Source organism: Somniosus microcephalus, unplaced genomic scaffold, assembly GCF_052327205.1.
Source record: "Somniosus microcephalus isolate GS21.2 unplaced genomic scaffold, FLI_Smic_1.0 unresolved_chr2, whole genome shotgun sequence".
Taxonomy (NCBI): Eukaryota; Metazoa; Chordata; class Chondrichthyes; order Squaliformes; family Somniosidae; genus Somniosus; species Somniosus microcephalus.
This window is the reverse complement of record NW_028225180.1, coordinates 44,262,094-44,288,823: the sequence shown is the minus strand read 5'-3', so window position 1 is coordinate 44,288,823 and position 26,730 is coordinate 44,262,094. Positions and strand designations below refer to the sequence as shown.

At 46.7% G+C, this 26,730-nt stretch overlaps 1 protein-coding gene across 1 annotated transcript in view; it reads left to right on the top strand.

Moving 5' to 3' along the window:
* The first annotated feature begins 247 nt into the window (after positions 1-247).
* LOC147092586 (NACHT, LRR and PYD domains-containing protein 3-like) overlaps positions 248-26,730 on the top strand; it is a 164,254-nt gene continuing 137,771 nt past the window's right edge. Inside the window, exon 1 of the transcript XR_015075056.1 lies at positions 248-334. The gene's annotated coding sequence lies outside the window, so the exon portion shown is untranslated. The remainder of the gene's footprint in view (positions 335-26,730) is intronic.

Here is a 26,730-nt window from a genome sequence, read left to right as displayed (position 1 = left end):
CATCAAACCACCTGCCGAGTGATTGATTGGGTGGGTGAAGGAGAAGATTAAAGGACAGATTGGGAGCACAGGGAGTGAAACTGATAAAAGGAACCTCCTGAACATATTCCATTACCTGTTTGAGTCTCAGAATAAAGCACTGGCTCGGAAAGCAGTGGGGTCTGTGGAAAAACTTACATTTAGTCGATTGACATTGACCCCGATTGACTGTGCGGTCCTGTCTCATGTCATTGGACTCTGATACAATAAAATAACTCAATCTAGGAGGCTGCTCCATTCAGTGTGAAGGACTCCAGCGGCTGAGACCCGTACTGCACAAATGCCGGGTGTTGAGGTAATTGTTAATTTATCTCTGACTGTAGAACAGTCACGGATTGTTGTTGCTCCGTAATGAAGGGAAACAGACAGTTCAGTTAAACCAGAGAAGCAGATTCAACACAAATATGACCAATAATAAGAGGCTCGGTCAGTAATTCCCAAAGGACTGGAGAATCTAAAATGGATCCTTGTGAACAAGTAGGGATTTTACATTCTTTATCAGATCAGCAAATACAGGTCACTGAGAGTCTGATAATTGAATTACAATAAATCGTATTTAATAAGGCTGGACAGCAGAATTTAAACATAAAATATAATCCGGCAATGAAGATAAAATTAATTTAAAATATTTTCCACATCCACCATTTCAATTAAACAGGAGAGAAACCCGAGTTTAAATCACTAACAGTTCGATATTTAATCCAATACCGTGCAGGGTGTGTCTTGTCCAGGGGGTAGTTTCCTGGTTTGGGAATATTGGGGAATCTGGAATTCGTTCAGCTGTAAATGTTTACAACTATACACAGTCCTGGACATTGAGCGAAGATTGATATTCAGGATAATAAATCTGACAGTAATAAGTTTACAATCAAACGTGTTGTGGGTTATGAACCCCGGAGTACAGACACACACCCCCAGCGGTGGGGCCTCACACACAGCGGACGGCTCCTGGGTAAACCGGGGGTAGTGAACCCGGGAATTCCCCATAATCCACCCCCTGTGTGTGTGAGGCCCCGCTTGGGGAGGGAACTTCCCCAAAAACTGCCAGGCCAGTTACACCTGAAATAAATGTAGAGCCAGTTTAATGGGAATAAAGTGAGAGACTCCCCTCCCCTATAAACTGGGAGTACAGAGACATTTAAAACTTTTTAATGTGACAGAACAAACTCTATTTGTGCTATTGACAAACATCCATTAAACATCCTCTGATTCCCAGAGCAATCTGGAATACATTTCCTCCCACCTCGCTTCCTGTAAGGATGCTGGTCCATTCTCCCAGTTTTTCCATCTCTGCCGCATCTGTTCTCACGAAGCCACGTTCCATATTAATGCTTCCAATATGTCTTCCTTTATCCTCAACCGAGGATTCCTCTCTATCGTGGTTGACACGGCTCTCGACTGTGTCCATTCTATTTCCCGCACTGCTGCTCTCACCTCTTCCCCTCCCTCCCGGAACCAGGATAGGGTTCCTCTTGTCTTCACCTTTCACCCCGCCAGCCTCCACATTCAACAGATCATCCTCCGCCACGTCTAGCGTGATCGCACCACCAAACACATCTTCTTCTCGCCTCCCCTTTCAGCATTCTGAAGGAATCGCTCCATTCACGACATCCTGGTCCACTCCCCAATCACCCCCAATACCCCTTCCCCATCCCACAGCACCTTCCCATGCAAGCACAGGAGATGCAACACTTGCCCTTTTACCTCTTCCGTTCCCAGTGTACAGGGCCTCAAACATTCCTTCCAGGTAAAGCAGCGATTTACTTGTTGTACTTGCAATTTAGTATAATGTATTCACTGCTCGCGATGCGGTCTCCTCTACATTGGGGAGACAAAACGCAGATTGGGTGACCGCTGTGTGGAACACCTCCGTCCAGTCCGTAAGGGTGACCCCGAGCTTCTGGTCACCTATCACTTTAATTCTCTGCTCCACTCTCACCCTGACCTCTCCATCCTTGGCCTCTTACACTCTTCCAACAAAGTACAACATAAGATCGAGGAACAGCACCTCATCTATCGATTAGGTACTTTACAGCCTTCTGGACTCAACATCGAGTTCAACAATTTCAGGTTATGAACTCGGCGCCTATTATTTTTTTCATTATTATTTTTCATTTTCCCTTTTTTTTTCCCCTCGCATGACAGTTGTTGATGATTCTGCCATTGCCATTCACGCCTCATCTCGATTCATCTTTAGTTTCTTAACTTGTCTCTTTACCATCTCCTTTTGCTTGCACCATCAACCCAATGGGCTAGATTTTCGTGGAGCCGTCAGGCGGGGTTTCAGGCATGTGGGGGGGGGAGATCCCGAATTTGGGGGTCCCGACACCATCCCACCCAAAACCCCGCCCCACGTAAGTTTAAGGGGCGGTGGTACCCGCTCCGCACTGGGACCTGCCGAAACCAGGCGGGAAGTGATTAGTGCCAATTAACTGCCTGTTAACAGGCAGTTTTTAGCCTAATCCCTATTTTGAGGGGTGTCGGCTCCAAACCACGCCAGGTTAGAGCAGGCGGGCCATCGGGTTGAAGGAGTTGGAATGGTCACGATGTTAGTGATCAGGTGAGTGATGGGTGCATGAGTGTAAAGGTAAGTGTGTTTGGTGTGTCTAAAGTGTGTAAAGAACTTTTACTTACTTGTACTTACCTTCACAGCCTTTCTTCCTGTAGCTGTCGGGAGCCCATCACTCAGCCGGAACTAAAAGCTGAATGGCTGCGATCTGTGAAAAGTGACAGCCTTCAGCTTTGAGTGCCGGTGAGAGTTCTAACTGAGTCTGTGCAGAATGACTCATGGCAGAACTCAGACTGTCAGTGTTTGACAGCTTCAAACAGCTGTGAAACCCTGAAATTTCAGTCTGTGACGTCACCTGTTGCCGGGTGGCCCTTAATTGGCCTGCTGAGCCCGCTGGGCGGGCTCAACAAGGTCAATCAAGGGAAAATCGGGTGGATTGGCCGGACGTCGAAGTAGGCGGGTCAATAACCCGAAAGGGGAAGTCCCGTCTTCTTCCCGACAGGTTCAGGAAAATCTACCCCAATGTCTTTTAATCTCTCCTGTCTTTCACCCTATTACAGACCTTCCCTTTTGTTCTTTCCTCCACTCTTTCCCCCCACCCCCCGCACCACCTTTCCCTGCCCCTACACTTGCTTAAAAAACTGTTACATCTGTAACTTTTTCCAGTTCTGACGAAGGGTCCTCGACCTGAAACATTAACTCTGTTTCTCTCTCTCTGTAGATGCTGCCTGACCTGCTGGGTATTTCCAGCATTTTCTGTTTTTGTGTCAGAACAAATTTTCCTTGTTATGTAAAATACTGGGGGACGGATTTTACAGCAGCAGTTAGCGTTTCACAATATAACTCACCTGAGATATTATACAGATTAATATAACACACAGAGTATAAAGTACAGCGAATCATCGCTTTATCATTTAATTCCGGGAAAATCATCCCATTCCCATAAAATCCGGGATTAAAGGAGCAGCAGAAATGAGACAAGTTTCTCCAAACATGACGGGGCCGGTCACTGAGCTCCAGGAGTGTAATTCTGATCATCAGGGCATGAGACCGGACTGAGGAACATTTAAAGATTTCACACAGACAGCACTTTATTTAATAAATACATTTACTGACAGTCCCTGAATGTATGGGCAGTTGGACAGAATGAGATTCATTCCCAGTGAGGGGGGGAGTTTCGCGGAGTTCAGTGGGCGCGATCATTGGCGGGTCGAGAGGGAAACTGGATTTTTCCCCAGTGGATCAGGACCCCGCTGTTAACCCGCCGCCTCGCACCTTTCCCAAATGTCAGGTCTGTCAGCGCTGAGCAGACCTGACACGCAGCAGCGGGGGAGGCAATTCTGGTCCTTATGACCCTGTTAAGAAAGGAATAACAACTATTTTCAGCTCACCTTCAGAGTTTACCAGGTCGCCCAGGCAGTCCACGCTGCTCAGGGATCACGTCCGGTAAACCGGGCGGGAGATGAATGGCCATGGAATCAACTCATTACTTGACAGCTGGAAATGTGCTATAAGCGCTCCCATCTCACAGCTGTTCACTTTCCAAGCTCAGAAGCTGTTGCTTACTGCATTTGGAAGTCAGATTGAGCTTTATGCAGGTTACAAGTGTTTGGAGCAAACTCTCTATCCAGTGTCCCCTCAATGGAACAACCTCTCTCACCACTGACAGATCGCTTCTGTCGTCTCAAGTTCACCTGCCATCTATTACATCAGCATGGGTACGGTTTGTACTGTCTCACCTTGAGCCTCAGAGTCCCACCACCATCAGCCCCAACACCTGCAGCACCAACAACAGCACCAACCTGTTCCGCAACTCCTGATGCTGCACAGCACAGAGGGCATCAACACCCGTCCACATTGCTGACCGGGACGCTAGGGATGGCCTGACCATGGGCAGATTTTCTTCACTTGACGCTGCACACCCTGGATGCCATATGATGCACCAGGTTGGCACCACCCCACACCAACAACATAAAGCATCCCTACAATGCCCAAGCCAATCCTGTCACACTCATCAACATTGCGGGGGGTTCCGTTATGTCTCACCATTCACTGCAACTCACTAAGCCACATTCAACGGTGCACACAAATCTGTCGAAGAACAGAAAGTGGTGAAAATAAAGATTTCAATGTTTGACACCAGATTAACAGAAACTTCACATGAACATTGGCTAAAACACACAATTGCCTACCCTTGTGTGTTGTTAGTTGGTATGATTGGACTAGAATGAGGGTGAGTGTGATTGGTGGTTAGTGAGATGGGGATGTGATAATATAGATAGGGATAGGTGGAGGTGCAAGGTAAGTTGGTGTGAGTAAGAATGTGCAGGAGTAGAGTAGGGAAGGGTGAAGGGGATGTGATGAGTGGCACAGCAGGATGAGGTTGAGGGTGGCTTTACAGGAACGTTTTGTGATCTACTGTGATCACTGAAAGAATGAGCCACTGCAGCCTGATCCTCCTGACGACATTCCTGCTTGAGCCCCACTGTGCAATGTGCAACCAGGCTGTGTTGGTCTCTTCCGCCCAATGGAAGTGAAGACAGCCTCCCTGTGTGCTGTGGCTCCCACCATAAGCATATGGAGGGAGTTGTGGGAGAGCCTGGGTGCAGCCGTGCTCCTCTGTGCAGAGGTTGTCAGTGTTTGCAGCACCTCAATACTGTAAAACACTGACATCACAATGCTCAAACTCAATGTGCGCATCATCAAATGACGTCATCAAGCCCGCTTCCTCGAACTCTGCAGAGCGAGGCCGCGACCCGCCACTGACCCCGGCCGCACCTGACCCACCACTGACCCCAGCCGCACCCGACCTGCCACCAACCCGACTTTCAGTGATTGCTGTAATATCCGAAAGAGAAAAATATATCAGATCCGGGGTTTGATTCAGTTTGTTTCTCACTCTCTGTGTTTAGACTGAGTAATAATAAATTGGGAGATTCAGGAGTGAAACTATTGTCTGCAGCTCTGAGGAACCCGGACTGTAAAATACAGAAACTGCAGTAAGTACCAGATTGTGTTAATAATAACTAGATGTCCAACACTGGGGATTTACTCTGATTCCTGATATTTCTCTCTCTGATCCCCAGGCTATGGATTGTTGATTTCACAGATTCTTGTGCCGAGGATCTCGCCTCCGCTCTCAGTACAAACCGATCACTTGCGGATCTGGACCTGAGTAATAATAAACTGGGAGATTCAGGAGTGAAACTACTGTCTGAAGCTCTGAGGAGCCCGGACTGTAAAATACAGAAACTGGAGTAAGTACCAGACTCTGAGATTGTGTTTATAATAACTGGATGTCCAACACTACATTGGCCCAGAAATTCGGGTTCCAACGCATGAGTAAGGACGGAGTACTCACGCGTGGACCTGATGGAAGTGCCGGTTTCTTGCATGCACTACGCGTGCGCGGGAAACCGGCATTTCCAAACCTCTGAACCAAGGGGTTCAGAGGTCGAACGCGTGCGCGTTGAACTTCCTTTTTTTTTTACAGGTTTTTCCGTGCGTGAAGGCCTCTACATTTTACACATTTAAAAACCAGGCGTAAGGACTTCATTTTAAAAGGTAAGTGGTCAATTAATTAAAATTAGAAATTATTTTCCACAGGTTTATTATTTTTAAATACTTCAAAGTAAGGTAAGTGTATTTTTAGCCCTGTTTTTTTATAAAATTATTGTTTAAAATAGTTATTTTAATTATTTATAGTTTATTTAAAAAGTGTGATTTTTAAAAAATATTTATTTGAAGGGTAAGTACTGTTTTGGGGCCCGGAGTTTTCATTAGTTTGACAGTTCTTTCTGTCAATCTCATGAATGGGCTTTTCCCTCCTCCGATTGGTTGCCCATGGCTCACATGATCCCAGCGGATGCATCGCACTAACTACGCCGCTGGATCACGCAAGCACAGTGCGCCGGGAGCTGGACCGGGCCACACAGTGGAAATCCATGCAGGCCCAGGCCTCAACTGCCGGCGCGCTAGGTAAGTGTAGGCCGGGGGTTTGCACCCGCGGGAAGCCCCCGACACGAATTTCTGGGCCATTATTATTAGTATCAGTAATAGTGTTATTAATAAACTCTGGGGATTTACTCTGATTCCTGTTATTTCTCTCTCTGATCCCCAGGCTGGATGGTATCGGTCTCATAGATTTTTGTGCCGAGAATCTCGCCTCCACTCTCAGTATAAACTGCTCACTGACGGGTCTGTCCCTGGAATCAAACCCCTTCACAGACCGATCTGTCCCCGCTCTCCACCACCTCATACGGACCTGCAGCAGTCTGGAGCTGATGGAGTGAGTGTTTGTGTTAATGTTTAATGTAATAAATAAAATATACATGGGATTCAGTCACTTTTATGGGTAATATTTGTCTGTAATTATTATTGAAATATTAACCCCAGTCTGTAATTTACACTGTTGTTCAATCTGTTTATTTCCTCTTTAATCTGTTTCAGGCTGAGGAGGAATCAGTTCAGTTCAACTGGAGAGAAACTCTTGAGGTCGCTGCAGGGAACAAGACCTGGACTGAGAGTGAATGTGTGAACAGTTCAATTGATGATGTCCCAGCTCTCATTATGTGACCATTTTTGGCCACTGATTTGATTTTAATTTAATTTAAGGGTTTCCAGCAGAAGCTGAGCGCACTTCATCTCCTATTGTGCGGTCAGAGGCCCAGCCACAGGGTTACGAATCTCAGCCGCCCGGCCCCACAGCGCTGCTTCTGCAGAATATCCGGGTATGAATTTTCCCCAATGAGGCACTGGGGAAATGCACAGACAGGAAGGGTCCAAGGTGGGGCTAAGTCTGGGCTGCAGTGGGACACTGACAATTGCACGCATTATTCCTGGGTGTCTCTCTCAGTGAGGAGTCGGTCTCTGTAACAAGTGCCCGTGTACAATGTGTTTCTCTCCCAGTGAGGAGTCTGACTCTGTAACAAGTGTCCCTGTGTACAGTGTGTGTCTCCCCCAGTGAGGAGCCGGACTCTGCAACAGTTGTCCCTGTGTATAGTGTGTGTCATAGAAACATAGAAGATAGGAACAGCGTAGGCCATTCAGCCCCTTGAACCTGCACTGCCATTTAATGAGATCATGGCTGATCATCCAAAATCAGTACCCTGTCCCTGCTTTCTCCCCATTTCCCTTGAGCCCTTTAGCCTTAGGAAATATATCTAAGTCCTTCTTGAATATATTTAATGAATTGGCCTCAACTGCCTTCTGTGGTAGAGAATTCCACAGATTCACCACTCTCTGGGTGAAGAAATTCCTCCTCATCTCTGTCCTAAATGGCTTACCCCTTATCTTTAGACTGTGACCCCTGGTCCTGGACTCCCCTGCCATCGGGAACATCCTGCCTGCATCTAGTCTGTGTAGTCCTGTTGGAATTTTATAAGTTTCAATGAGATTCCCCTCTCATTCTTCTAAACTCCAGCGAATATAAGCCCAATCGACCCAATCTCTCCTCATACGTCATTCCTGCCATCCCAGGTATCAGTCTGGTGAATCTTCGCTGCACTCGCTCCATGGCAAGAACATCCTTCCTCAGATAAGGCGACCAAAACTGCGCACAATACTCAAGGTGTGGTCTCACCAAAGCCCTGTAAAACTGCAGCAAGACATATTTGCTCCTGTACTCGAATCCTCTCGCTATGAAGGCCAACATACCATTTGCCGCCTTAACCGCCTGCTGCACCTGCATGCTTACCTTCAGCGACTGGTGCACAAGGACACCCAGGTCTCGTTTCACTTCCCCTTCTCCTAATCTATTGCCGTTTAGATAATAAACTGCCTTCCTGTTTTTGCCACCAAAGTGGATAACCTCGCATTTATCCACATTATACTGCATCTGCCCAATCACCCAACCTGTCCAAATCATACTGGAGTTTCTCGGCATCCTCACCGCACACAGGCCTACCCAGCTTTGTGTCGTCTGCAAACTTGGAGATATTACATCTAGTTCCCTCGTCTAGATCATTAATATATATTGTGAATAGCTGGGTCTTAGCACCGATCCCTGTGGTACCCCACTAGTTACTGCCTGCCACTTGGAACAATACCCGTTTATTCCAACTCTTTGCTTCCTGTCTGCCAACCAGTTCTCTATGCAAGTCAGTACCTTACCCTCAATCCCATGTGCTTTAACTTTACACGCTAAGCTCTTGTCCGGGACCTTATCGAAAGCCTTCTGAAAGTCCAAATTCACCACATCCACTGGTTCTCCCTTATCTATTCTACCAGTTACATCCTCAAAAAATTCCAATAGATTATTCAAGGACGATTTACCTTTTGTAAATCCATGTTGACTTTGTCTGATCCTGTCACTGTTTTCCAAGTGCTCTGCTGTTACATCTTTTATAATGGACTCTAGCATTTTCCCCCCTACTGATGTCAGGCATACCGGTCTATAATTCCCCATTTTCTCTCTACCACCTTTTTTGAATAGTGCGGTTACCTTAGCTACCCTCCAATCCATGGGAACTGTTCCAGAGTCTATAGAATTTTGGAAGATGACCAGCAATGCATCTATTATTTCTAGGGCCACTTCCTTAAGTACCCTAGGTTGTAGATTATCAGGCCCTGGGGATTTATCTGCCTTCAATCCAGTGAATTTCCCTAACATTTCCCAACAAATACTGATTTCATTCAATTCCTCCCTCTCATTAGACCCTATGTTCCCTGACATCTCTGGGAGGTTATTTGTGTCTCTTCCAGTGAGGAGTTGGATTATGTATCATGTTTCCATATGTACAGTGTGTGTCTGTCCCAGTGAGGATCAGACTCTGTAACAAGTGTCCCTACAACCCTCCGAGATCTCTCCACTCCTCTGACCTGTTGCACATCCTCGATTTTCGTTGCTCCACATTGGCGCCATGACTTCAGCTGCCAAGGCCTTAAGTCTGGTATTCCCTCCCTAAAACCCTTCGCAGCTCTACCTCTCCTCCTCCTTTAAACGTTGTTTAAAACCTACAAGCTTCACCGAGCTTTGGGCCATCTGTGCTAAAATCTCTTTATCTGGCTCAGTGTCAAATTTTGTCTGCTAATTGCCTGCTGTCGTTTCATTACATTAAAGTTGCAAAATAAATGCAAGTTATTGCTGTTGTCGCTGTGTTGTGTTAATAAACTCCACCACTTACTTCAGCTCACGCCTGTTCTCTACATTTTCAATAACTGGCTTCATTGTTTTAATATATTCAATACAGGTTCTTCTAAAGTACATCCCTCTGGCGGAGGACTCAGTCAGTCCCCTCTGGAGGAGGCCTCGGTCAGCCACCTCTGGACGAGTCCTCGGTTGGTCCCCACTGGAGGAGTTCTGACAGTAAAAGCTGCTGTGGGATCCTTGCATTTTTCTAATTCACCTCCACTCAAATCAAGACAAGACAGGCTGGCAGGCAGTGAGAGAGACACATGAAATCGAAGACAACATGCAGAATAGAAATAAAGACAGAAAATGCTGGAAGTACTCAGCAGGTTAGGCAGCATCAGCGGAGATACAGAGAAACTCTGTTTCTCTCTCTCCACAGATGCTGCCTGACCTGCTGAGTATTTCCAGCATTTTCTGTTTCTATTTCAGATTTCCCACATCCACAGCATTTGCTTTTGATGCAGAAAATAAAGCCTGTTTTTGTAGGTTGCAAAATGAAAAGATAAAATGCTGAAAACTGTCTGTTTGCTTTTAAACGGCCGAGCACAGCTTAGGAATAATAGAAATCAACTTTCTTTCATTGCTGACACTGTTTTGTGGCAATTTTGCAGTCTGGCCTGTGTGTGTGTGTGTGAGAGAGAGACAGACAGACAGCAAAAGCTGATGTGTATGCAGGGCTTGTCTGTTCAAGTTACCTGCCATGTGCATTGGTACTGCATCTCATGTCTGAAAAAAACCAGAAAGTATACACCATTAGAACATACTGATTTATTCCAGACTGCGCTTCTTTGGGATCTAGCTTTGCATTTCGTTCAAGAATTTTGTAAAAACAAAGCTACATACATACATCAAGCCATTTGATATTTTTCTGGACTAGACTTTATAGGGGAATGTTTGTGGAGTGTTTCATGGCATATCCTGCTATGGGATCTTACTCTCCCCTTCAGCCCAACCCAAACATGACAAGACTTTTGTAAAAAAAAGTATATTGTGGCAGAACCACTGAATGACTCTGGCGAACTGTATATAATTCCCTTTAACGATGTTCTAACACCAGCCTAAACCTGTACCATTGTGTTAGGCATTACTGTGTTTTGTATATAGAGTTTGCATGTACGGGGCGTGGCCCCTTTAAGAATGCGGGCAAACGCGATGACGTCATGTCGCAAACCACGGGGCTGCCCAGGCAGTCCTCATGGCATCTCCGTTGAGTAAAGACCTGTTTAATTGTTCTCCTGTGTTGATCTCAGTTATTCGTAGGAATTCGTCAATTCCTACTTTGGTGACCCCGTTTTTGTGAACGTTTTCACAAAAGAAGAGCACAGCATGGAAGCAAACGCCGTTTCACTAAAGCTACTGCAGTTCTGGGAGCAGCAAGCGCCTTCATAGTTTATTCAGGTCGAGGCCCAGTTCGCCCTGAGGAACATCGATGCGGATCAGACCAAATACCTTTATGTGGTCTCCACACTCGACACCTCTACCGCCTCTCTGATCGTCAGTCTCCTCGAAAACCCCCCCACGGAGCGCAAGTCTGAAACCCTCAAAGCGCGGTTACTGCAGGTTTTCGGTCTCACAATATCGGAGCGCGCCCGTCGATTACTCGCTATGCCCGGGATCGGGGACTCCAAGCCTTCAGAGTTGAAGAGCCAAATGCTCACACTCCTGGGCTCAGAACGGGAATGTTTCCTATTCCGCGAGATTTTCCTCAGCCAACTGCCTGAACAGGTACAAGCTGCCCTGGCCAGCTCTGAAATTGAAGAATGCGCAACACTCGCTGCGGAGGCTGACAAAATTTTCGCTGTAACTCGGCAGTACTGTGCCGCCACGAGGCACCCATCCCCCGCAGACGCCGTCCCAGCTCGTCAACCTGCTGGGCTGTGTTTCTACCACGTGCAGTTCGGCGCAAAGGCGAAGCATTGCCGCCCTCCCTGCAGTTTTCCCCCCAAAAAAAACAAACAACTTACACTGCGACCACCGAGGAACGGGTCTAACGGGCAGCCCGCGGCCGCGATGGTGATCGGCAACGCGGGAAAATTGCTGTTCATCACTGATAATCTCTCTGGTCGTCATTTTCTGTGCGACAGCGGAGCGCAGTGCAGCATTTTACCCGCGTCCGGCCTCGATGTGCAGACAGGGAACCATGGCCCCACCCTGGAAGCGGCCAATGGCGGAACAATTCGGACCTTCGGCACGCGGCGAGTGGAGGTGTGCCTCGGGCCAATGTTTTCACTGGGACTTTGTTACGGTCAAAGTTTCCCAGCTCTCCTCGGCGCGGATTTCCTGTGCGCCAGCAGCCTCCTGGTCGATGTTAGGAACCGGCGGCTGATCAACGCAGCGACTTTTAATTCTCTTCCGTGTTACCGCAGTAACACTACGTCTCGCACCGTCTCCTGTGCGTTCCCAACTCCTGATGAGTTTGCGCGCCTGTTCGGCTAATTCCCCGACCTGACAAGACCCACGTTCTCCTCCACAGCCACGAAACATGGTGCGGAACACCACATCACCACCAACGGCCCCCCGGCCTATGTGCGGGCCCGGCGCCTGGAACCTGGTAAGCTGGCGGTCGCTAAGGCATAGTTCGCAACCATGGAACGGTTAGGGATTATTCGCTGGTCGAATAGTCCCTGGTCTTCACCCCTACATATCGTCCCAAAGCCTGGTGGTGGATGGTGGCCATGCGGCGACAATCGACGCCTCAATGATGCCACCACTCCTGATCGGTACCCGATCCCCCACATTCAAGATTTCTCTGCCCATTTGGCAGGGAACACCGTGTTCTCAAAAGTCGACCTCGTCCGGGGCTACCACCAGGTCCCAGTTCATCCACAAGACATCCAGAAGACCGCAGTCATCACCCCATTCGGCCTCTTCAAGTTTTTACGAATGCCGTTTGGGTTAAAGCACGCCGCCCAGGCTTTCCAACGCCTGATGGACTCTGTGCTGCGGGACGTCAAGTTCCTCTTCGTCTACCTGGATGATATTTTAATTGCCAGTCCTACTAAGGAAGAACATACGTGTCACCTATGCACCCTTTTTCGACGCCCCAGTCAACACGGCCTGATTATCAACCTGGCCAAGTGTCAGTTTGGCCTGCACCAAATTGACTTCCTGGGGCATTGCATCACCTCAGGGGGAGCGGTTCGTTTACCTTCGAAAGTAGAGGCGGTGACATACTTTCCATGCCCGCAGAACATAAAGGCCCTGCAGGAATTCCTAGACATGGTAAACTTTTACCACCGTTTCGTGCCTAAGGCGCCACTACTCATGCAGCCCCTGTACGAGGCCCTCAAGGGCAAGACTGGCAAGAACCCGGTAGACTGGACGGATGACATGGCCCGAGCGTTCGCCAACACCAAAAGCGCCTCAGCCAACGCGACTATGCTAGCGAACCCGCTGCCAGGAGCCACTACCGCCCTCACCACCGACGCGTCGGACTACGCAGTCGGTGCAGTACAACAGCAGTGGGTGAACGGGACTTGACAGCCGTTGGCATTCTTCAGCCCTCAACTACGGCAGAACGAGAGAGCATACAGCATGTGCGACCGGGAGTTGCTCGGCCTTTTTCTGGCCATCCGCCATTTCCGCTTCCTGCTGGAAGGACGTCCTTTCACCGCCTTTGTAGACCATAAGCCGCTAACCTTTGCAATGGCCAAGACCGTCGAACCGTGGTCAGCCCGACAGCAGCGTCAACTGACCTACATACCCGAATTCACCACGGATATACGGCACGTGGCCGGTAAGGACAACCTGGTGGCAGATTGCCTCTCCCGCGCGATCGTCAATATGGTTCATTTGGGCATTGACTTTGCCCTCATGGCAGCGGACCAAGCTTACAGAACGGCCATCACTGGCCCCCAGCTGGACGATGCCAAGTTCCATTCGGCAGGTACCATGCTGTTGTGTGACGTCTCCGTACAGGATCCTCGCCCTGTCGTGCCGGTCGTCTGCCGCCGCAAAGTGTTCGACGCCATACATGGGTTGTCACACCCAGGAATGAAGGCCTCTCAGAAACTGATGTCAGCGAAATTTGTATGGCATGGCATGGCATGCATAAAGATGTCTGCGACTAGGCCAACACCTGCGTAGCCTGCCAAAAGGCCAAGGTACAGCGTCACATCAAAGCTCCGTTGGCCACATTCACAGTTCCGGAGCGATGTTTTGACCATGTCAACGTGGACCTGGTAGGAGCACTCCCACCCTCCCATGGTTTTTCACACATCCTGACCACGGTTGACCGCATCACCAGATGGCCGGAGGCGGTCCCCCTGTCATCCACTACCTCGGCGGACGTGGCCAGGGCGTTCTTTTGCTCCTGGATCGCCCGTTTCGGAGTGCCCGCAGATGTTTCGTCAGACAGGAGACTGCAGTTCTCCTCTGAACTCTGGAACGCAGTGGCCCAAGGACTCGGTGTCAAATTACGCTGCACCCCAGCCTACCACCCACAGGCGAATGGCCTCTGCGAACGTTTGCACCGGTCAATGAAAGCCACCCTGAGCGCCAGCCTCCAGGACGCTGGATGGGCAGACAAGCTACCGTGGGTCCTGTTGGGCCTTCGCACGGCCCCTAAAGAAGACCTTCACTCTTCATCAGCGAAGCTTGTGTATGGTCAGCCGCTGCGAGTCCCAGGGGCCTTCCTACCAACATCGACGGAGCCATGGTCCGTGTCTCCCCAGCTTGCTATTCACCAAGAGGCGGCCACATGTTTCGCACCGGTGCCCACTTCGCACCACGGGCCGCCGAGGTCTTAAATTCCCACGGAGCTTCACAAGGCTGAATATGTTTTTATTCGCCATGACGCACATAGGGATCCACTCAAGGCCCCATACACTGGTCCCTCCGCGTTTTGGAAGCAGGAGACAAAACCTTCACGGTAGACGTCGGTGGTAAGTCAGACCACATTTTGGTCGACCGCTTAAAGCTAGCGCATTTAGACCTCGACCACCCTGTCGACACAGCACAACTGCCGAGACGGGGTCGGCCACCCATCATCATTACAGCAGACCAAGTGCGACCGCCTGCCAGGCTGCCAGCCGCCCAGCAGCCTCCGCCTCGAGAGTACAGTAGTCGTTCTGACAGGCTCGTCAGACCCCCTCACCGTTTGACTTTGTCGGTTAAAGCGAATTCTGGGGTGGCGCATGTGGCAGAACCACTGAATGACTCTGGTGAACTGTATATAATTCCCTTTAACGATGTTCTAACACCAGCCTAAACCTGTACCATTGTGTTAGGCATTAAAGTGTTTTGTATATAGAGTTTGCATGTACAGGGCGTGGCCACTTTAAGAGCGCGGGAAAACGCGGGCAAACGTGATGACGTCACGTCGCAAACCACAGGGCTTCCCAGGCAGTCCTCTTGGCATCTCCGTTGAGTAAAGACTTGTTTAATTGTTCTCATGTGTCGATCTCAGTTACTCGTAGGAATTCGTCAATTCCTACAAGATATTATATTTTTAAAATTATTTTCAGAATAATCCATTTGATTTTTTTCTGGACTGGGCTTTATTGGGGAATGTGCTTGGGATATTTTCAGAGCAAAAGCTGCTGTGGGATCTTTCCATTCATTTTATTACACTCCAGGCGAACCACAGACAGGCAGACATGTAATTAATAAATGTGGAGCATATATATTATTATTTATTCCAGATTGTAATTACTACTTTTCACCCTCCCGGCTTTCATTTCCTCTCGGGGACCCGGATTTCTGGGGCCTCGGCTTCACTTCTTCCTGTTTGGTTGTCCTCATTAAACATGGCCGCACAGACAGGAAGGGACATCATCAAAAATTGACATTCCCAGGCTGCACCCCTTTCATAATAAATGTGTGAGTTCCTGCAAATTGCAGAGTCTGTGTGAGTTTGTCTGTATGTGAGTAGGTGTCTGTGTTTCTGCAAATTGCAGCGTCTGTTTGAGTGTGTGTGTCATGCTACTGTAACTTTTAGTTCACTATGGGTGCGAGGGAGACTGTGAGTGAGACAGATGGGCAGTCAATGAGAGACAGAGAGAGAGAGACATGAAATCAAAAGCCAAATTGCAGAATAGAAAGTCTTTTTTTCTGCCACAAAGTGGAAAGATAAGGTATTGAAAAGTGTCTTTTTGGTTTAAATCTTCCAACACCGCAGTCACCCCTCTGCAGCCTGGCCAGGGTGTGAGTGTGTGTGTGAGAGAGAGAGGGCAAAAGCAGGTGTTTGTGTGAGATGTGGTCTGGTGCCTTATTACCTGCTGTTTTATTAAACCCTATTGATTTCATTCTGGCCTGGTCCACATGTAATGCTGCTGTGTATCATTTTATTGCACTTTATTTCACTTCACTTCAAGACACAGTCAGTCAGTGAGATACTGAAAAATGTCTTTTTGGACTGTCTGACAGTAAAGGCTGTGGGATTTTTGCGTTCTTTTTTTATTCCACTCCACTCAAATCAAAACAAGACAGACAGGCAGTGAGAGAGAGAGATGAAATAAAGACAACATGCAGAATAGAAATAAAAGCAGAAAATGCTGGAAATACTCAGTAGGTCAGGCAGCTTCTGTGGAGAGAGGAAAAAGTGTTAATGTTTCACCTCGATGATCTTACGTCAGATTCTGGCAAGGTTCTGACGAAAGCTCATCGACCTGAAACGATAACTCTGTTTCTCTCTCCACAGTTGCTGCCTGACCTGCTGAGTATTTCCAGTATTTTCTGTTTTTATTTCAGATTTCCCACATTCACAGCATTTGCTTTTAATGCAGAACAGAAAGCCTGTTGCCGTAGGCCGCAAAATGATAAGATAACAGCCTAAAAAGGGTCTGTTTGCTTTTAAACGGCCGAGCACAGCAGAGGAATGATAGAAATCAACTTTCCTTCATTGGTGACAGATTTTTGGGCAAATTTGCAGGAAGGCCCGTGTGTGTGAGAGAGAGAGAGACAGAGAGCGAGAGGGGGACAGCAAAAGCTGGTGTGTATGCAGGGCTTGACTGAGTTCAAGTTACCTGCCGTGTGCTTTGGTACTGCATCTCTTGTCTGAAAAAACAGGAAGTATACACCATTCAATCATACTGATTTCATTCCAGACTGCACTGCGGTGGGATCTTACTTCGCCTTTCTTTCAAGAATTTCGTGAAATACAACGCTGCATATATACATCACGCCATTTGATATTTTTCTGGACAGGACTTTGTAGGGACATGTTTGTGGAGTGTTTCATGGCATGTCCTGTAGTGGGATCTTACTCTCACCTTCAGCCCAACCCAAACAAGACAAGACCTTTGTAAAAAAAAACAATGTATATACAGGAAACTCTTTGGTATCCGGCACCGACGGGACCGGGATGTTGCCAATTGATTAAAAATTCTGGATGATGGAGAGGGTTATCTAACGAGGCTATTTTTAACAAACAAAAATAAAAAAATCAAGAAATGTGCAGCATACAGTAACTGGGTGCTCACCTACGGAATGTTGTGTTAAATGGATGCTGGAAGATGCTCGATTAAGTACAGTACTGCCAGTTGAGGCTGATCCATAACGCTTTAATTACTTAACAGTAAAACAGAACTTATACAGTAAATGACTGAATACAGCGCGGGAGAGTCAGATTCCTGTTATTGAGGTGTTCGGACTTCTGACAGCGCCAAGAAGCCGAGTAGTGGCAGTTTGGAGAACTACCCCCACTGACAAACTCAGCCATCGCGGGAGACTCAGACTTGGACTCGGCAACATTTCCGGTTATTGAGGTGTTGTTTTCGGAGTATGAATTTTGCCGGTTAATTGATAATTTGCAGTTTAAACGAGTTTACTGTACATTACATTTTTAAAAATTATTTTCAGAATAGTCCACTTGATGTCTTATGGACTGGGCTTTGTTGGGGAATGTGCTTGGTGTGTTTTCAGAGCAAAAGTTGCTGTGGGATCTTTCCATTCATTTTATTCCACTCCACGCAAATCACAGCCAGACAGACATTTAGTTAACAAAAGAAATAAAAACAGAAAATGCTGGAAATACTCAGTAGGTCAGGCAGCTTCTGTGGAGAGAGAGAGAGAAACAGAGTTGATGTTTCAGCTCGATGATCTTACGTCAGATTCTGGCAAGGTTCTGACGAAAGCTCATCGACCTGAAACGATAACTCTCTTTCTCTCTCCACAGTTGCTGCCTGACCTGCTGAGTATTTCCAGCATTTTCTGTTTTTGTTTCAGATTTCCCACATCCACAGCATTTGCTTTTAATGCAGAATAGAAAGCCTGTTTCCGTAGGCCGCAAAATGAAAAGATAACATCCTGAAAAGGGTCTGTTTGCTTTTAAACTGCCGAACACAGCAGAGGAATGATAGAAATCAACTTTCCTTCATTGTTGACAGTGTTTTGGGGCAAATTTGCAGGAAGGCCCGTGTGTGTGTGTGTGAGAGACAGAGAGCAAGAGGGGGACAGCAAAAGCTGGTGTATATGCAGGGCTTGACTGAGTTCAAGTTATCTGCCGTGTGCTTTGGTACTGCATCTTTTGTCTGAAAAAACAGGAAGTATACACCATTAGATCATACTGATTTCATTCCAGACTCTGCTGCTGTGGGATATTACTTTGCCTTTCTTTCAAGAAGTTTGTGAAATACAAGGCTACATATATACATCACGCCATTTGATATTTTTCTGGACAGGACTTTATAGGGGAATGTTTGTGGAGTGTTTCATGGCATTTCCTCTAGCGGGATCTTACTCTCCCCTTCAGCCTAACCCAAACAAGAAATGTAAAAAATAAATGTATATACATTACATTTTTAAAAATTATTTTCAGAATAGTCCACTTGATGTCTTATGGACTGGGCTTCATTGGGGAATGTGCTTGGGGTGTTTTCAGAGCAAAAGTTGCTGTGGGATCTTTACATTCATTTTATTCCACTCCAAGCAAATCACAGACAGACAGACATTCAGTTAACAAAAGTAAAGTATATATATATTGATTCCTGATTGTATTTACTTCTTTTCACTCTCCTGGGCTTTCATTTCTTCGTGTGGACCCGGATTTCTGCGGCCTCGGCTTCACTTCTTCCTGTTGGATTGTCCTCATCAAACATGGCCGCACAGCCATGAAGGGACAGCATCAAAAATTGACACTCCCAGGCTGCACCCCTTTCAAAATAGATGTGTGTGTGTGAGTTTCTGCAAATTGCAGAGTCTGTGTGAGTGTGTCTGTATGTGCGGGGCTGTCTGTGTCTGTAAATTGCATGGTCTGTGTGAATGTGTCTCTGTGCGTGGGTGTCTGTGTTTCTGCAAATTGCAGGGTATGTGTGAGTGTTTGTGTCATGTCACTTAAGTTTTATTTCAATGTATGTGGGATGGAGACTGTGAGATAGACAGGCAGTCAGTGACAGAGAGACATGAAATCAAAAGGCAAGATGCAGAATAGAAGATCTGTTTCTGTAGGCCACAAAGTGAAACAATAAGGTACTAAAAAGTGTCTTTTTGGTTTTAATTTTCCAACACTGCAGTCATCCCTCTGCAGGCTGGCCAGGGTGTGTGTGTGTTTCAGAGAGAGAGACACAGAGAGAGCAAAAGCAGGTGCTTGTTTGAGATGTGGTCTGGTGTCTTATTACATGCTGGTGTATTAAACCCTATTGATTTCATTGTGACCTGGTCCACATGTAATGCTGCTGTGTATCACTTTATTGCACTTTATTTCCCTTCACTTCACTTCAAGACAGACAGTCAGTAAGTGAGATACAAAAAATTGAATTTTGGAATGTCTGACAGTAAAAGCTGCTCTGGGATCTTTGCATTCTTTTAATTCCACTCCACTCAAATCAAGACACGGCAGGCAGGCAGGGAGAGAGTCGCATGAAGTCAAGACAACATGCACAATAGAAATAAAATGCTGTAAATACTCGAAATACTCAGCAGGTCAGGCAGTGACTGTGGAGAGAGAGAAACAGAGTTAATGTTTCAGGTCGATGACCATTTGTCACAACCTTGCCAGAATCTGACGAAAGGTCATCGAGCTGAAACGTTAACTCTGTTTCTCTCTCCATAGAAGCTGCCTGACCTGCTGAATATTTCGAACATTTTCTGTTTTGATTTCAGATTTCCAGCATCCTCAGTATTTTGGTTTTGCTGCAGAATAGAAAGTCTGTTTCTGTCGGCATCAAAATGAACAGATAAGACACGAAAATGTGTCTGTTTTGCTTTTAATCAGCTAAACACAGCAGGGCCATAAGAGAAATCAAATTTCTTTCATTGCTGACAGTGTTGTGTGGCAATTTTGCAGGCTGGCCTGCGTGTGTCAGAGAGAGAGACAGACAGCAAAAGCTGATGTGTATGCAGGGCTTGTCTGTGTTCAAGTTACCTGCCGTGTGCATTGTTACTGCATCTCATACCTGAAAAAAACTGAAAATATACAACATTAGATCATAGTAATTTCATTCCAGACCGCAATGAGTGGGATCTTACTTCTACTTTATCATAAATCATAGAAAGCAACAGCACAGAAGGAGGCCATTTCGACCCATCGTGTCCACGCCAGCCAACAAAAAGCTATCTGGCCTAATCCCACTTCCCAGCTCTTGGTCCATAGCCCTGCAGGTTAGAACATCCCAAGTGAACATCCCAGTACTTTTTAATGTGGTTAGTGTTCCTGCCTCTACCACCCTTTCAGGCAGTGAGTTCCAGACCCCCACAACCCTCTGGGTGAAGAAATTTCCCCTCAAATCCTCTCTAAACCTTCCACCAATTACATTGGCCCAGAAATTCGGGCTGGGGGCTTCCCGCGAGTGTAAGCCCCCAGCCTGCACTTACCTTGCGTGCCGGCCATTGAGCTGTGGGCCCCCGTGGAATTCCGATCCGGGGCCTGCTCCAACTGCCGGCACGCAGTGCTTGTGTATCCCAGGGGCGCAGTTAGTTTGATGTGTCCCCTGGGATCACTTGGGCCATGGGGAGCCAATCGGAGCAGGGAATGCTTCATTCATATGTTTGACAGGAAGTGCTGTCAAACTTATAAATACTATAAGCCCAAAATCATCACTAAATCTTCAAATAAAATTTTAAAAAACATCATATTTTTTAAATAAACTATAAATTAAATGAAATAACTATTTTAAACAATAATTTAAATTTTTGAAAAAAGTATTTTTATTTTCTATCGGGGCTAAAAATAAACTTACCTTTCTTTAAAGTATTTAAAAATAAACCTGTGCAAAAAATGTTTTAATTTTAATTAATTCACCACTTACCTTGTAAAAAGGACGCCTTGCGACTGCTTTTCAAATGTCTAACTTCTGGAGACTTAACTTCCCGGGAAAACCTGCAAAAAAAACGTAAGTTCGGTGGGCAAGCGCTGCCTCTCCTGCGCACGTGTTCGACCTCTGAACCTTTTCTTTCAGGGGAATGGAAGTGCCGGTTTCCCGCGCATACGCAGTGCATACAGGAAACCGGCACGTCCATTGGGCTTAGAGGTGAGCACCCCATGCGTACTCACCCGTGGAGACTCGAATTTCTGGGCCATTAAATCTGTGCCACCTGGTTTTTGATCCCTCTGCTAAGGGAAATAGATCCTTTCTATCCACTTTATCTATGCCCTTCATAATTTTTTACACCTCAATAAGTTCTCCCCTCAGCCTCTTCTGTTCCAAGTGAAACAGTCCCAGCCTGTCCAGTCTTCCCTCATAGCTAACATTCTCTACTCCCGTCAACATCCTTGTAAACCTCCTCTGTACCCTCGCTAGTGCAATCACATCTTTCCTGTAATGTGGTGACCAGAAATGCATGCAGTACTCTAGCTGAGGCCTAACTAGTGTTTCATACAGTTGAAGCATAACCCCCTTGCTCTTGTATTCTATGCCACGGCTAATAAAGTCAAGCATTCCGTATGCCTTATTAACCACCTTATCTACTTGGCCTGCTAACTTCAGGGATCTGTGGACATGCACTCCAAGTTCCCTTTGTTCCTCTACACTACTTAGTGTCCTACCATTTAATGTGTGTTCCCTTTCCTTGTTAGCTCTTCCCAAATGCATTACCTCACATTTCAGCAGATTGAATTCCATTTGCCACTGTTCTGCCCACCTGACCAATTTATTGATATCTTCCTGCGGTCTACAGCTTCCTTCAACAGTATCAACCACACAGCCAATTTTAGTATCATCTGCAAACTTCTTAACCATCTCCCCTATATTCAAGTCAAGGTCGTTGGTATATACAACACAAAGCAAGGGACCTAGTACTGAACCATGCGGAACCCCACTGGAAACAACGTTCCAGTCACAAAAACACCCATCAACCATTACCCTCTGCTTCCTGTCTCTGAGCCAGTTTTGAATCCAACTTGACACTTTGCCCTGGATCCCATGGGCTTTTAACTTCATGACCAGTCTGCCATGTGGAACCTTATCAAAAGCCTTGTTAAATTCCATATACACTACAACAAAATCCTCTACCCTCATCTATCCTCCTTGTTATCTCCTCAAAAACTTCAATCAAATTTGTCAGACACGACCATCCCTTAAGAAATCCGTGCTGACTATCCTTGATTAATCCGTGTCTTTCTAAATGAGGATTTATCCTGTCCTTCAGAATTCTTTCCGATAATTTTCCCACCTCCGAGGATAGGCTGACTGGCCTGTAATTACCCGGTCTATGCATTTCTTCCTTTTTAAACAAGTGTACCACATTAGCAGTCCTTCAGTCCTTCGGCAACACACCTGAAGACAGAGAGGATTGAAAAATGATTGTCAGGGCCTTTGCTATTTCCTCTTTTGCTTTGCTTAACAGCCTGGGATACATTTCATCTGGGCCTTGGGATTTATCCACTTTTCAAGCTGCTAAACCACTTAATACTGCTTCTCTCACTATGTTCATTTCATCTAATATTTCACACTACTCCTCCCTGATAGCAATGTCTGCTTCGCCCCTCTCCTTTGTGAAAACAGACGCAAACTATTCATTAAGAAACGTACTGATGTCTCCTGCCTCCAAACACAGATTACCCTCATGATCTCTAATAGGCCCTACCCTTTCTTTAGTTATCCTCTTAGTCATAATATATTTATAAAACATCTTTTGGTTTTCCTTGATTTCACTTGCCAAGAATTGTTGATGCTCTCTCTTTGCTTTCCTGATATAATTTTTAATTGCACCCCTGCACTTTCTGTACTCCTCTAAAGATTCTGGCAGATTTAGCCCTCGGTATCTGTCATACGCCACCCTTTTTTTCTTTATCCAACCCTGTATGTCCCTAGACATCCAGGGGGCTCTAGATTTGTTAGTTCCACCTTTTTTCTTTAAGGGCACATGTTTGATCTGAACGCTCCAGATCTCCTCCTTGAATGCCTCCCACTGCTCTGACACTGATTTATCTTCAAGTAGCTGTTTCCAGTCCACTATGGCTAAATCCCCTCTGAGCTTAGCAAAATTTGCTTTTCCCCAATTTAAAATTATTATTCCTGATCTGTCCTTGTCCTTTTCCATAACTACCTTAAGTGTAATAGAATTATGGTCAATTGCACCGAAGTGATCCCCCACTGATACACCTTGTACCTGCCCAGCCTCATTCCCTAAAACGTAGTTCAGAACCACCCTCTCCCTTGTTGGGCTTGTTACATACTGGCAAAAAAAGTTCTCCTGGATGCATTTTAGGTATTCCGCACCTTCAATAACCTTCACACTAATTTTATCCCAGTTACTGTTGGGTAGTTGAAATCCCCTACTATTACTGCCCTATAGTTTTTGCACTTCACAGAAATGTGTCGACATATTTGTTCTTCTCTCGCCCTCTCACGGTTTGGGGGTCTGTAGTACACTCCCAGCAGTGTGATCGCCCCTTTTTTGTTTTTCAATTCGAATCATATGGCATCGTTTGTTTATCCCTCCAACATATCATCCCTCCTCACAGCTTTAATAGTTTCTTCAATCAATACCACGAGCCCTTCCCTTTAAACCTCCCTCTCTATACCGTCTGAAAATCCTGTAGCCAGGAATGTTGAGCTGACATAGCTGCCCCGCTTTCAGCCACGTCTCTGTATAATAGCTATAATATCATCGTCCCTAGTATCTACCTGTGCCCTCAGCTCATCTTCCTTATTGGCTGCACTCCTTGCATTGTAGTATATACCATTTAGTACAGGCCAACCTCCTTGTTGAGTAATATCTGGACCTTGATTCCTCTTTTCTTCCAATTTACTTTCTATGTTTTTGTTTTCCAATTCCAGTTGTTCTTCACTCCCTATTGACTCTATACTTTGTTTCCCATCTCCCTGCTAAGCTAGTTTAAGCCCTCACTAAAAGAACTAGCAAACCCTCCTGTGAGGATATTTGTCCCGTTCCCGCTGAGGTGCAACCCATCTGGCTTGAAGTGGTCCCACCTCCCCCAGAAGCGGTTCCAATTCCTCAGGAATCTAATGCCCTCCCTCCTACAGCATCTCTCCAGCCGCGAATTCATCTGCTCCATCTTCCTGTTTCTGAACTCACTAGCACGTGGCACTGGTAGTAATCCGGAGATTACCACCTTTGAGGTCCTGCTTCTAAACCTCTTTCCTAACTCCCTAAACTCTGCCTGCAGGACCTCATCCCTATTCTCATCGAGGTACCTGGCGACACATCCAGCACATGTGGTCGACAAGGCCACGGGAGGAGTCCAGGACTTCACACATGGCACAGGATGTGCATTCCACGGGTGTGAGCTGCCCTGCCATACCTCTAATTAACCTTTAATTTACTAACCTAGATGGTATATGTAATGTATATACCTTTAAGGGGGGAACTATGTTTTACAGCTCATGTATACTGCAGTACTGGCAGTGACCACACCTGTGTATAGGACTGAGTAGTAATCTGTACAGATCAGTTGCAGTGTGAGCCACGTTGAGTAAACACCTGTTGTACCGTTCTCCGCAGTCTGTGTCTTATTATACACGGACGCAACATTGGTGAAAAGGCAGGTTCGAACCTACCTGCAACTCTGCATCACCTCCCGGGGATTCATTCCTGGAGATCAGTGGATTGGAGGTCAAGGCCAGAGACTCTGTTTAAAAAGGCATATGGGATACTTGCCTTCATTAGCCGAGGCATAGAATATAAGAGCAGGGAGGTTATGATGGAGCTGTACAAAACGCTGGTGAGGCCACAGCTGGAGTACTGTGTGCAGGTCTTGTCGCCTCACTATAGGAAGGATGTGATTGCTTTGGAGAGGGTGCAGAGAAGATTCACCAGGATGTTACCTGGGATGGAGCGCCTCAGCTATGAAGAGAGGCTGGACAGGCTGGGGTTGTTTTCCTTGGAGCAAAGAAGGCTGAGGGGGGACCTGATTGAGGTGTACACAATGATGAGGGGCATAGATAGGGTAGATAAAGAGGAACTTTTCCCCTTAGTAGGGGGGTCAATAACAAGGGGGCATAGATTCAGGGTAAGGGGCAGGAGATTTAGAGGGGATTTGAGGAGGAACTTTTTCACCCAGAGGCTGGTTGGAATGTGGAACTCAATGCCTGAAAGGATGGTAGAGGCAGGAACCCTCACAACATTCAAGAAGCATTTGGATGAGCACATGAAATGCCATTGCATACAAGGCTATGGACCAAATGCTGGAAAATGGGATTAGACTGGACAGGGATGGATGGGCAGCACAGACACGATGGGCCGAAGGGCCTCTTTCTGTGCTGTAAAACTCTATGACTCAGGCATCGACCACGGGCAACCGCCCAGTCATCCAGCAGAGACTCGAGAATTGTGGGGGAGGCTGTCGAGAGCCAGGCTTGGCTTTCCAGTTGAGGTGGTCCAGCAAAATTGGCTGGCAACAGGTAGTGCACAGACCCTTCCCGGACAGCGGCGGGCTAGAGCCCGACCGAGCGGCAGAGCAAAAGGGCCGAGCAGCGTCGACGGGGGAGAGAGAGAGAGGGCAGAGCGCACAGGGCACAGCCGGTGTTCAGGGGCCGAGCAGCATCGGAGAGAGGGAGAGAGAGACACGCAGAAACCCGCGAGGCGCCGCCATTGCCACGAGAACCGCCGGGACCGGCGTTGGCAGCAGCGGGGGAGGAAGGAAAGCACGGGAGACGCCATTTTAAGCCATTGGGAGACGCCATTTTAAACCACACCCAAAATGCCGAAGATTGGCTGTTTCACCGCATTGGACAATGAAGTCGAAGACTGGACTACATATGTCGAACGAATAGAGGTGTACTGCAAGGCAAATGAGGTGTCAGATGACAACAAAGCGTCGGTATTTTTAAATTTAATGGGTGCAAAGACGTATGGTTTATTACGAAATCTAGTAACCCCAACAAAGCCAATGGAAAAGAGTTTTGAAGACATAGTAACGATACTAAAGGAACACTTAAACCCCACACCGCTGCTGAAAGCAGAAAGATTCAAGTTTCACAAACAGAACCAGCATAAGGATGAAAGCAATGCTGATTATTTAAAAGAACTGCGCAAACTATCAAAACACTGCCAGTTTGGGGCGGGACTGGCAGATACCTTAAGGGAGAAATTTGTGTGTGGGCTTCAAAGTGAAGGAACCCAGAAACAGCTTTTATCTGAAAAGGACCTTACGCTGGAATAGGCTTTCAGCATTGCGGTATCATATGAAGCAGCAGCACGGGGCACTGCAGAGATACAACAGAGACCGCAAGAATATGGCACAAACGAAATGTCATATGGAACAGAGAAGTGCTAGCGCTGCGGCAGAACAACACACGACCAGAATGCTGGTTCAAAGACAAAGTGTGCAGACAGTGTGGAAAAGTAGAACACATAGCACGAATCTGCAGGTCGGGAAAGAAAACCAGCAATAAGAAACCTACCAAAGGAAAGTACAAGAAGGTACATAAGATGACAGAGAAGAGCTCAGACGAACAAAAGAGTGATAACGACTCCGAAAGCAGGGAACTGAGTTGTCTGAAACTACGTAATGTGATCACAACGGAGGATCACCGAACCATTTGGGTCACTCTCAAGTTAGCAGGAGTCCAGGTAAAGATGGAATTGGACACAGGATCAGCCCTAACAGTCATAAACCTACGGGACTATGAGCGGCTATTCTCACACATACCCTTGAGAGACACAAAAATTATTTTGAAGACGTACACGGGGCAAAAAGTCTACCCCA